At 43.1% G+C, this 12825-nt stretch overlaps 1 long non-coding RNA gene across 1 annotated transcript; it reads right to left on the reverse strand.

Annotated features, from left to right (window-relative positions):
- Positions 1-4615: 4615 nt before the first annotated feature.
- LOC308465119 lies at positions 4616-7507 on the reverse strand. Its single transcript, XR_013980248.1, has 2 exons — positions 7357-7507; positions 4616-5079 (listed from the first exon to the last, which is right to left on the reverse strand). It is a non-coding gene; the product is annotated as an uncharacterized lncRNA (long non-coding RNA).
- Between the last annotated feature and the right edge of the window lie 5318 nt (positions 7508-12825).

Below are 12825 nucleotides of genomic sequence, written 5' to 3' on the forward strand. Positions count from 1 at the left end.
CCTCCTATAACATGCAGACTTACTACAAAGGAAATACAGCAGTTTACTGACAACCCCATGCAAGTTCCACAATGGCTCTGTCATGCTTAGTCTATGGAGAGGTTTGTGAAAACAAGTCGCAGAAGCAGCAAGCAGGGTGAACACACATGAGAAACATGAGGACTACATCACACTGATGTACAAGAATGAAGCAAAGCAAGGCTTGATTAATTTTCTTGTTTAAACTTCTTATTAACTGATGTCATTACTTTCTAATGTTTTATGATTACAATGTAACGTTGTATGCATAGTAGGATAAGTTTTATGCAGAGAAACTATTTTTTTATAGCATTGCCTGACATTTTCAAAAGGTAAAATTAAAATGATTGTGTTTTCCAAATGCAGTGTATGTGTGTCCTTTTTAGTCAAATGTAGATTTATGAAGCTAAAGGTTGTCTAATCATGAAAATAATAGGAGATTATTTGTAAATATATCTTAAGGAAGCTCACTGAAGAAATTTGCAAAAATTATGTTTCACCCATTAAAACGACACACTCTAGTGCTGTGGTCCCAAATGTGGGGCACACGCCCCACACGGGGACAAATTGATTTTTGAGCGGGGCAATTTGAGAATGAGTTATTCACAGTTAACGGCCTTTTAGGCTTCCTCCACATGAATAGGAGTTCTCTTTTTGAATAATAAGAATTATATGTCATGGTGGACATCAGGATTTTAGAGATGCTTAGGTAGGGCAAGAGGGACGTGGGTGGCGCTGTGGGTTAAACCACAGAGCCTAGGACTTGCCGATCAGAAGGTCGGCGGTTCAAATCCCCGTGACGGGGTGAGCTCTCGTTGCTCAGTCCCTGCTCCTGCCAACCTAGCAGTTCGAAAGCACATCAAAGTGCAAGTAGATAAATAGGTAAGGTAAAGGGCAGGAAGGTAAATGGCGTTTCCGTGCGCTTCTCTGGTTCGTCAGAAGCGGCTTAGTCATGCTGGCCACATGACTCGGAAGCTGTCTGTGGACAAACGCCGGCTCCCTCGGCCAGTAAAGTGAGATGAGCGCTGCAACCCCAGAGTCGGTCATGACTGGACCTAATGGTCAGTGGTCGTTTTACCTTTTAGGTAGGGCAAGGCCAAAAAAAGGTTGGGAACCACTGCTCTTGTGTGTCCTGACAGAGATGTTCAGCACAGTTTGAGAAATGAGTCTAGACATAATTTTCTAGAACAATTGGGCATGCCAAGGAGCTGAATGTTGGAGGATTCAGGACAGACAATAATGAGACTATCTATCGATCTATCTCTATCTATCTATCTGTCTATCTATCTGTCTATCATCTATCTATCTATCTATTTATCTATCTATCATCTATCTATTATCTATCTATCTATCTATCTATCTATCTATCATCTATCTATCTATCTAGATCTATCATCTATCATCTATCTATCATCTATCTATCTATCTATCTATCTATCATCTATCTATCTATCTATATCTATCTATCTATCTATCTATCTATCTATCTATCTATCTATCTATCATCTATCTATCATCTATCTATCATCTATCATCTATCTATCTATCTATCTATCTATCTATCTATCTATCATCATCTATCATCTATCAATATCTATCTATCTATCTATCTATCTATCTATCATCTATCATCTATCTATCTATCTATCATCTATCTATCTATCTATCTATCTATCTATCTATCTCTATCTCTCTATCTCTATCTCTATCTCTATCTCTATCTCTATCTCTATCTCTATCTCTATCTCTATCTCTATCTCTATCTCTATCTCTATCTCTCTCTATCTCTATCAATCTATCTATCTATCATCTATCATCTATCTCTATCATCTATCTATCTATCTATCTATCTATCATATCTATCTATCTATCTATCTATCTATCTATCTATCTATCTATCTATCTATATCTATCTATCTATCATCTATCATCTATCTATCTATCTATCTATCTATCATCTATCATCTATATCTATATCTATATCTATATCTATCATCTATCTATCTATCTATCATCTATCTATCTATATCTATCTATCTATCTATCTATCTATGTATCTATCTATCTATGTATCTATCTATGTATCTATCTATCTATCTATCATCTATCTATCATCTATATCTATCTATCTATCTATCTATCTATCTATCTATCTATCTATCTATCTATATCTATCTATCTATCTATCTATCTATCATCTATCATCTATCTATCATCTATCTAATCTATCTATCTATCTATCTATCATCTATCTATCTATCTATCATCATCATCTATCTATCTATATCTATCTATCTATCTATCTATCTATCTATCTATCTAGAGAAATCAATAAGATTTCTGGATAATTGACAAATGTACTTTGTTCTGATCAACATTTCAAGTGTGTATGTAACAAAGGATGGTGGGTGAGGGTGCTGTTTGCTTGCTTCATATGTTTGGTGGTTAGAGTGATGGACCAGAACATGAGAGAACAGGGTTCAAATCCTCACTCAACCATGAATTTCATTGGGTGATCTTGGGCAAGCCACTGCCTCTCAGCCTAGACTGCTGCATCAACTGATTTTAAAAGGGTTAACATATTTTCAAAGCCTGTTGAAAGCTTCTTACAATTTGTGTAATTTTCTAGTATATTTGAGGACTCATGCACCCATTGTGTGCTGACTGCTGTATAGATATTTTACACTTTGTGCAATGTCTAGAGCACTCATGACACAGTTGCGTGGGGTGTCTTTCCTGATATGGATCTTAGAAATAAAGGAAGCCACTGACATGTGTTTCAAACAATTATCCCACAGTCCGATTAGCTTAAAAATACAGTATAACTGCAATTTAATGAAGTGTATTTGAGAGGAAAATGTTATTTTATTTGTGAAAGTGTGGCAAGAGTCAATGAGAACCGTGGCCAACTCATTCTAGTTTTCTCGTCATCCTCTTCTTGTTGGAGTTCTGCAAGGACAACACTGAGACTGAGGATGCTCACAGGGTGTGTGAACACCCCCTGGACTTGTTGTAAGTAGGACAATAGGCAGATGGAGGCTGGCTGAGGACAAACTGAGGTTGTTGAAGCAGTGGGCCATTTGACCTAATGCAGTAGCTTCCACTGGGCTTAGAGGAGGGTGGGGGCTATAATTCTTTCCCCCCTGGACTTATGGAGGAGTTCAGGGGGCAAAGCAAGTTTTTCCCCCTTTAGTGAACAACAGACTCCAAGCATAGTTGGAACTGAACCAAGGGCCTTTGCAGCCTCTTCCTTCCAGTTCACCTCACCTAAATGTCACCCACAGTTGGAGAACAAGAGTGTTAAAAAGACAAGACTTTGGTATGAATGGGCACCTCTCACTGGTTAGTGAGCTCTGATCCACAAGTATTATATTTACCTGTATGGATATTCTATCTAAAACTATTTGCTGATGAAGATTCATCTTCGAAACAGTTGATTCAATCTGGATATACTGACTTGGACATCATCCATTGAAAGGCGTTGTGGTGTTCCCTGCCAGCAATTCATTTCATTGACTACTTCTTGGTTATGGACTGATATATATATTACAGTGGTACCTCGGGTTAAGAACTTAATTTGTTCTGGAGGTCTGTTCTTAACCTGAAACTGTTCTTAACCTGAAGCACCACTTTAGCTAATGGGGCCTCCTGTTGCTGCTGCGCCGCCGGCGTGCGATTTCTGTTCTCATCCTGAAGCAAAGTTCTTAACCCAAGGTAATATTTCTGGGTTAGCGGAGTCTGTAACCTGAAGCGTATGTAACCTGAAGCGTATGTAACCTGAAGCGTATGTAACCCAAGGTACCACTGTATTTTGAAGTTGATGAATTGTAAATTTTGGATGACATACTACTACTAGTAATAATACATTTACTATATCCATTAGCCACGTGTTGCGGCTGTATTTGAGCAGATTATTCTGTATTGCAACACAGGGGTTTGTTTTTGCACTGTTGGTTCCCTATAGGCCAAGGATAGCCAATGTAGTGCTCTTCAGGTGTTGGGGACCACAACCCCCAACAGTGCCAACTGGCATGGCCAATAGTTAGGAACGATGAGAGATGTAGTCCAAGGCATATGGAGGCCACCACATTGGTGACCCCTGGCATTAGTCCTGGTGCTGTAGGATCTATTTGGTGGGCTCCCACCTGCCAGTCTCAGGTTTATTGGGACCCTGATCCATCTCAGAGTCAGAAACTCAGTTCAGTTCCTTAGACAAAGCTAAGGTTTGACAGTTATATCCTTTAGCTTGGTGGTCTGGTCACTGATGGATTCTGGGATCATGACAAATTCCATTAATCTACTCATCTCTGGAATAAACACTTTAACTGTTGTTACCCAGGGTAGAGTGTCATGAGAACATGAGAAGAGCCTGCTGTCCCATGTAGACCAATATTCTGATCTTACAGTGCCCAACTAGATATCTATGGCAACCCTGCAAGCAGGACCTGTGGCTCCATGCAACTGGCATTTAAAAACATTACTGCTTCCTACTGTCAATGACGCCCATGGTTAAAGGGTAGGAATCAATGCACCATGAGTACATCTTGGGCATAAACATATAGATAGAGGAGCAGAAAAACTCAACCACACAGATATCTTCGTTTGCAAGAAATTTTTAATGAGTTTTCAATAAAGAAGTCTGAACATTTACATTATTCACATTTAGCCAATTATGGTTTGCAAGAAGGAAAGGGAATATGCAAGAAGTGGTGATAATAATTGAGTATTTCAACTATCCTTGAAGGCATCTACTTCAGCTTCTGGGGGAAGACTTTCTGTTGACTTTGTTGTCCACCACAACATCCGCCGCTGCTGCTGCCACCACAACATCCGCCGCCGCTGCTACCGCCACAGCATCCACCACCTCTGCTGCCACCGCTACTGCCACCACAACATCCACCGCTGCTCTGACTCTGCTGAGAGGAAACCACACTGCGGCTGCCACCACAACATCCCCCGCCACTGCGGCTGCCACCGCAGCACCCACAGCCTCTACCACCACAACAGCAGCAGCTTCCTCTTTGTTGTTGTTGGCTCATCTTTTCTGTGGATTGGATAACCCTTGGGGAAGAGAGAAAGAGATTGACATCATTTGGGGGCTCAAAGACAGCAGAACCTTTGAAGTCAAAGGGATTTGGTGGCCCTCCAGAAGATGCTGGGTTATGATTAAACATGCTCCCTCACCATTTGCCGGGGTCACTTGGGCTGATGGGAACTGAATTCCAGGAATGACTGGAGGAAAAAGGTCTGTGAGGAATTCAGATTTATGTTATGCTATGGGATTTCCTACAAACAACACAAACATTTATAGGTATTCTCTGCCACCACCAACCTAAACCTCCCAGAGAAACCTATATCTATACATATACTAAGAGATATCAGGACCTGAGCTGTAGCTCAGTGCATCTGCTTGACATGCCAAAGGTCCCCATTTCAGTCTCTGGCATCTCCTGGTAGAACAGTGAGAGATGCTTGCACAAAACCCCAGAGAGCTACTGCCAATCAGTGTAGGCAATACTGAGCTATATTGTCCAATGGTCTGCTTCCATGGAAGGAAGCATCTTGTATTTCCAGCTTCCTATGTTCTGATGTTTCTATGTTTTTATTCCTGCATTGGAGGAGATTGGACAAGATGACCCTTGGTGTACCTTCCAACTCTACACTTCTATGATGTGCATATCCTAAAAATTCAAATAAATTACACAAAGGTTCCTCCATATACAGTGGTACCTCTACTTATAGATGCAATCCATTCCGGGGTGCCGTTCGCACCCTGAAAAGTCCGTAAGTGGAGCACTGCTTCTCTCTGTGTGTGTGTGACGTGATAGAGCGCTCCTGCGCATGCACGAAGCACACAGATTGCTCCTGCGCATGCGCAATGTGGCAAACTCGGAAGCAAACACTTCCGGGTTTGCCACGTTCTTAACCTGAAAAAATACAATGTGAAGCAAACGCAACTCGAGGTATGACTTATGTCTATGCAAATATATAATCTGATCAAAGCATTGAATAGCTCTATGGCCCTTGAGAAGGACTATCTGTTGGCAGGACCTCACATGCTTTGCAAGCAGAAGGTTTTACGTTTGAAGTCTCCAGTTGAAAGGAGAGACCAGTCTTTCCCCCAGCTTGGGGAATAGTTTGGACTACAGCTCCCATCAATCCCATTAGTCAGCCTGGCCAATGATCAGGAATGATGAGTGTTGTAGTTCAAAGCATTGATAGCCCACTGGTTTGTGGAAACTTGGGATAAACCATTGCCTGGCACCTTGGAGAGCCGCTACTAGTAGGCAAGATGGACCAATGGTCTGATCAGTTATAGCTACCTGGGCTGCTAGAAAAATTGTTCCGTGATGGAACAAATGCACCGCATGCAGTGGAGACCTGCTGGATCAGGCCAAGGACCCATCTGGTCCAGCATCCTGTTCTCATGGTGGGCAATCAAATTCAAGCAGGAAGACCACAGGCAGGGCATGGAGCTAAACACTCACTCACTCACTGATTTGAACATAAGAAAAGTTCTACTATTCACATAGTGGCCATCCTGATGCCCATGGGAGGCTTGCAGTCAAATGTTGAGTACAAGAGTGCTCTCCCCACCTGTGATTTGCAGCAAGCGATATTCAGAAGTATACTGCCTCAAAGAGTGGAAGGAGAACATCATTATTGTGGCTAGTAGGCACTGATAGCCTTTTCCTCCATGAGTTTATCTAATCCCCTTTTAAAGTCATCCAAGTTGGTGACCACCACGTCTTCCTGTATTTTTATGTTGTGAGATCTTCGGATGAAAGGCGGTATATAAATAATAATAATAAGGTAAAGGTAAAGGGACCCCTGACCGTTAGGTCCAGTCTTGACCGACTCTGGGGTTGCAGCGCTCATCTCGCTTTATTGGCCGAGGGAGCCAGTGTACAGCTTCCAGGTCATGTGGCCAGCATGACTAAGCCACTTCTGGCAAACCAGAGCAGCACATGGAAAAGCTGTTTACCTTCCCGCCAGAGAGGTACCTATTCATCTACTTGCACTTTGACGTGCTTTTGAACTGCTAGGCTGGCAGGAGCAGGGACCGAGCAATGGGAGCTCACCTCCTCGCGGGGATTCGAACTGCCGACCTTCTGATTGGCAAGTCCTAGGCTCTGTGGTTTAACCCACAGCGCCACCCGCGTCCCTAATAATAATAAAAAATAATATCTAATTCCATAGTTTAACTATGCACCATGTGAAGAAGGACTTCCTTTAGCCACTGAAAAATCCACAGCATCTCCAGGGTTTTGAACTTCTAAGAACGCTTCTCCCTGCATCTGATAGACCCATTAATAGCTAGGAGGTCCTCCTACTCACCTATTGATCACCGAGTCAAGCGTTGGTCAAGTCAGGTGTCTCTGAGCGAATGAGAAGAGCTTGAGATAAAGGACCTTTTATAGCATCTCCCAATGCCCTCTTTCAGAAATGGTGATGAGTTCTGAGAAGGCCCATTGGCTCTCGCAGCATCCAATGCCTGGCCTTAATGACACAACGATTTGCATTAATTGTGCTGACTGACGAGAGATGGTTATCTCCAGTTACTGAATAACGTGTGGGTTTCTCTTGGTGAATTCTTCACGCCACTCTATAACAATGTAATTGACAGCTTAATGGGTGGCTTGTACATGTCCCGAAGCCTTTCACATCTGTTCCTCTGAAATCATAAATTCCAGCATTTTGGGATGGGATGCAAATGACAAATTACCCTTGCAATATGGTACGGGGGAAATATATTTTAACTTTGGGGAAGATATATCTTCAGGGACCTAGGACAGAGCTTGGAAACAAGATTCCAATAAGAACATAAGGAGACTGCTGGCTCAAGTCAATGGGCCACCTAGCCCAATTCTTATTCTTATAGTGGCCTCCCAGGTGCCTCAATGGGAAAACTGCAAGCAGGACCTGAATACAAGCACAGTTTCCCCTTCTGTGCTTTCCAGCAACTGGTATCCAAAAGCATTACAGTGGTACCTCAGTTTTTGAATGTCTCGGAAGTCGAATGTTTCGGTTTTCGAGAGCTGGAAACCCAGAAGTAACTGCTTCAGTTTTTGAATGCTTTTCAGAAGTCAAACGTACCACGTGGCTTTTGTATTGAGTTTTCTGTAAGTAAATGCTTCCGGAAAGTAAATGCTTCGGTTTTTGAACATTTCGGAAGCCGAATGTTTTTCCAGAATGGATTATGTTCCAAAACCAAGGTACCACTGTACTGCTTTCAACAATGGAGGCAGAGCATAGCCACCTTAGCTGGTAGCTTTTGTTGTTGTTTAGTTGTTTAGTCGTGTCCAACTCTTCGTGACCCCATGGACCAGAGCACTCCTGTCTCCCACTGCCTCCTCCTTATATTCTTTATCACCCTTTTTTCTTATCCTCTTCATTATACCTGCCAATTCAGCATATTCAGCATTTTAAACTGCAACTGTTCCTTGCCGGGTACCGTACTCGTTCTCCACCTTTTTGCCAATAAGATTCTAGCCGCAATGGTGAAATATAATAATAAATTCTTTTGTTTTGGGGGGACGTCTGTTGTTACCCTTCCCAAAAGATGTGCCAATTGAAATCCATTTGTTTGGGCTTCCTAGTTCCTTGAAAATGTATATTTTGGGCAATTAACATATGTTTTAAAGGTCAGAGGTGAACGGAACACGAAAGTAGAACCTGATATTGGTAGGTAAGAACAGGGGAGCTCTCTTGAAGTGCTTGGGTAACTCTTGTTCTTAGGATTGAGGCATATTGGGTTTAAATTACAGCATTTAAAGGTACTGTTTTGTCTGGAAGTGAGAAAGGGAAAAGCATATTCATTTGTTTGGTGATTGGGACAGGCAGGGTACCTAAGGATGAAGCAAAATAATGCCAAATTCTAGTTCAGCCTGATTATGGAAAATGTCAAGCGATGAAAAATACATTTTGGGGTTTATGTAGAGCAGTGGGGAGGAGATGTAATGTTTCTTCCTCTGGCCCCCTCCTGGACCTATGTTTAATTAAACTAAACCAATGTTTAATTTAATACAAATAAGATAAACATTAGCCTCACCACTGAATAAATCTAGGTGGTGTGGGCCGATTCCTGAATTTCCTCATGGCAAGGCAAGCTGACTGGGGGGCCCTGGATTGGTGCCATGAGTCTGATGGAGTTCTGTGGGAACAGTCCTAGTTTCTACACACCATGAAAAGGGAAAAGGGAAGGGTCAAAAGGCAGGAATTGGGGTATGAACAGGGCCGGATTAAGGTTTGATGAGGCCCTAAGCTACTGAAGGTAATGGGGCCCTTTATATGTCCAACAGAGTTCTGGAACGGATTAAGTTTGAGAACCAAAGTACCACTGTATGTAGAAATGCGCAAACCAGTGATATTTTAGGGAGCAGGCTAGCAGGTGGGGCCCATGGCTTACATCACAGGAGCCTACACAACATAAAACACTGTTGCTGTATGTAGGTTTTATTTGTTTTTTATCTTATATTTTGGACATGTACATCCAGGTTTTTCCCCCTTTATTTTTTTGGGGGGCCCCCAAGAGAGTGGGGCCCTAAGCTAGAGCTTGTTTAGATTATACAGTGGTATCTCGGGTTAAGACCTTAATTCGTTCCGGAGGTCCGTTCTTAACCTGAAACTGTTCTTAACCTGAAGCACCACTTTAGCTAATGGGGCCTCCTGCTGCACGATTTCTGTTCTCATCCTGAAGCAAAGTACTTAACCCAAGGTACTATTTCTGGGTTAGTGGAGTCTGTAACCTGAAGCGTCTGTAACCTGAAGCGTCTGTAACTTGAAGTGTATGTAACCCGAGGTACCACTGTACATAAATCTGGCACTGGCTATGAGTGGTGGAGGAAGGGGACATCTTTAGCTATGCTTCAAGCAGACCATCTATAGTAGTCATCAAGACGCAAGCAGGATTCAAGCAAAACAGCAACTCTCTCCTCCTGTAGTTTTCAGCCACTGGTATTCAGAAACTTTACGTCCAAGGCAGAGCTAATAACCATGGATAGCCTAATCCTCCATGAATTTATCCAAACCCCTTTCTAAACCATCCAAGTGGGTGTTCAACACTGCTAGCTTTGGGAATGAGTTTATCTCTACACATTTTCTTTAATTTGTCCTGAATCTTCCAGTGTTCAGCTTCGTTGGATGTCTGTGAGTTCTAGTGTTTTGAGAGAGGGAGAAGACCTTTTCTCTATCCACTTTCTTTATGCCCTGCATTTATTTATTTAAAATTTCTATTATTTATTTTCTTTAAACAAAGAACTCCCAAGCTGCAACTTTTCTTCCTAGTAGACCCCAAGATCTCATTCCTTGTCAGTCCCTGCCACACATTACCTGTTGAAGAGAGGAGTACTTAATTCAACCACTAGATCCAGAGTTAAAGATTGCCTAACTGCATGTCAGGGACTGGGCAGAGGAGGAATGGCGAAGACTGCCTCTCCTTCCAGAGAAGAGGAGACCACCTCCCCAGCCTGACCCTTCCAGAGAAGAGGAAGACAGTTTAGATTTACAACAGGGGTTTGATGGAGGTCACAGCTCAGAGGCAGATGAGGAGAAAGGTTGGGAAGTACTGGGAGAGGAGGAGGGGGAAGGGGAACCACCAGGAGGGCAACAACTGATGGACACAGTGTCTTTATAAAGCATTCCAGACCCCCCTCTCCCAGAACCTGGTGTGTCTCGAAAGTAGGAGAGCAAAGAGCTCAAAGACAGAGGGCATGTAGCAGCACCTGTAGAAGTGACGATTGAGGAAGTGAGAGAGACGAGGGATGGAGATTCCCTCCATTATCCAAGAGGCTGGGTTCTATAGCCTCTGTAAATACTGAATAAAAATAGGACGGTAAGAAACATTCCTTTGTCTTTGTATGTTCCTGGGCAACCAGCCGGGAGTTGCTGGCACTGCACCCACTGCATCACTGAGCACCCAAAGTCTGAATGCAGCTGGGGAAGAGCTCCCCCACCACTACCTGTGGTCTACCTGTCCCCTTTCCTGCACATGTAGATTTATTTGGTATATCACGAGTTTTTCCACCCACTACCGTACAGTCATCAAATGAACAATGCTAGTTTGCCAATGAACCCTATATGTTTCTCCCTGGATTCTGGGCTGGGCTGGTGAAAGAGCCTCCAGGGTAAGGTAGCTCAGATTGCACCAGAGAGCAATCTGGGGAAAATAAAGAGACTTCTTTATGATGGAGGCTTTGGAGAGCATAGGCGGTATCGGGGATCTGAATGTAAAACATATCAGAGGGATCCTTCTGGATCAGACCAAAGGTCAGTCTAGAATCTTGCTCTTACTGTGGCCGGTCAGATTACTCCAGGAGCCCCTAGGCAGGACATGAAGGATAGAGTCCTCCCTTACTTTTTACTCATAAGGACATTGGGAGAGCTATTATGGATTAGGCGAATGGCCCATCTAGTCCAGCATCAAGTCCTCTCATTTCCGAACCAGTTGCTGATAGGAAGTCCAGAACAAGTTGCAGGTTTAACAGCACTTTCCCTGACCTGCAATCTCTAGGAAGTGGAATGCAGACATATGCTGACCTCTTACTCTGGAGGGAATATAACCATCAGGACTAGAAGCCATTGATAGCCTTAAACTATAGGAATCTAGTTTATTTATTGTCGAGAGCCAGGCTGCCATCTTGTTAACACAGCATGCAAGTTGTAATTAGCTTGAAGATTTATTGCAATACAAACACTCAGCCTCAGATGCCCATCCGCATGCCCGTGACTTATGAATCAGTTGACCCTTCTGGGGAGTGATTTCAGGTATGGCAGAATATCCAGAACCTATGCCCTTTCTGTTTCTGGCTTTGTTTTCTATCTAAGACCTTTCTCATACGTCTGCTCCTTGGATGAATTAACTTCCCTTCCAGTGTCAAACTGCTTTCCCTCCCGCCTTCTGATATTGCCTGTATCATTTGAAAGAGTTGGTTGCTGTCTAGCACACTCTCTACATTCCTGTCATTATCACAGTGAGGGGGAGTTGATAAACTACCGTTCGCAGCTGTCTGGGAAGAACGCGAGCCTCTCTCTTGTCAGCTGCTTTCTGACTCCTCTGGAGAGCTTATACCTTGGTCAGAAGTGTTCATGACATCTATATCATAAAATTTATACACTGCTGGATTGTAAAAAAGAAAACACCCTGAAAGCAGTTTACAAAAAAATTAAAAAAATTAAATTATCAGTGAGAAGAATTAATAACAATAATTTAAGACTTCTGGAGAGTTAAAATAATAACTAAAAACCGATTAAAACTCTCATCAACCTTCTAAACATCTGGATAAACTTGTTTAAACATTTTTATTTTTATTTTTTACATTTGCTGAAGACTACAGGGAAGGCACCTAGTGGCATAACATGGGGACTTGGAGGGGCGTATCCCCAGGTGCATTTTCTGGAGGGGGCACGACTAGGCGCCCCACAACAGGCTCCCATCAGAGCCTGGCTCCGGAGCTGCTGAGGCAGCTTCCTTCCATGCAGCTCCACTTCTGGGTCATGTTTGGCCCAGGGGCAAAGTGGAGAGTTGGAGGCAGAGAGCTGCTGCCCCTCTCCTGGGCTGGACTGGGCCACATGCAGCTCCATCCACAGCCCCTCCAGCTCCCAGATGGGGGAGGAGAGGCTGCGTGTGAGAGAGAATGTGATGTGAGCTGCAGACAGCTCCCTCTGCCCCCTTGGGGACATTCCCTGGCCCCTGCCTCTGGGTGGTGTTTTGACACGTTCTGCCACTGAAGGCACCTGCCCCATATATATATATGTGAGTGTGTGTTTACATGAATATAGGTGAAAGGTGGACTTGGCAATAAAATC

Source organism: Podarcis pityusensis, assembly GCF_964106645.2.
Source record: "Podarcis pityusensis genome assembly, chromosome: 16".
In the NCBI taxonomy this organism is placed as follows: Eukaryota; Metazoa; Chordata; class Lepidosauria; order Squamata; family Lacertidae; genus Podarcis; species Podarcis pityusensis.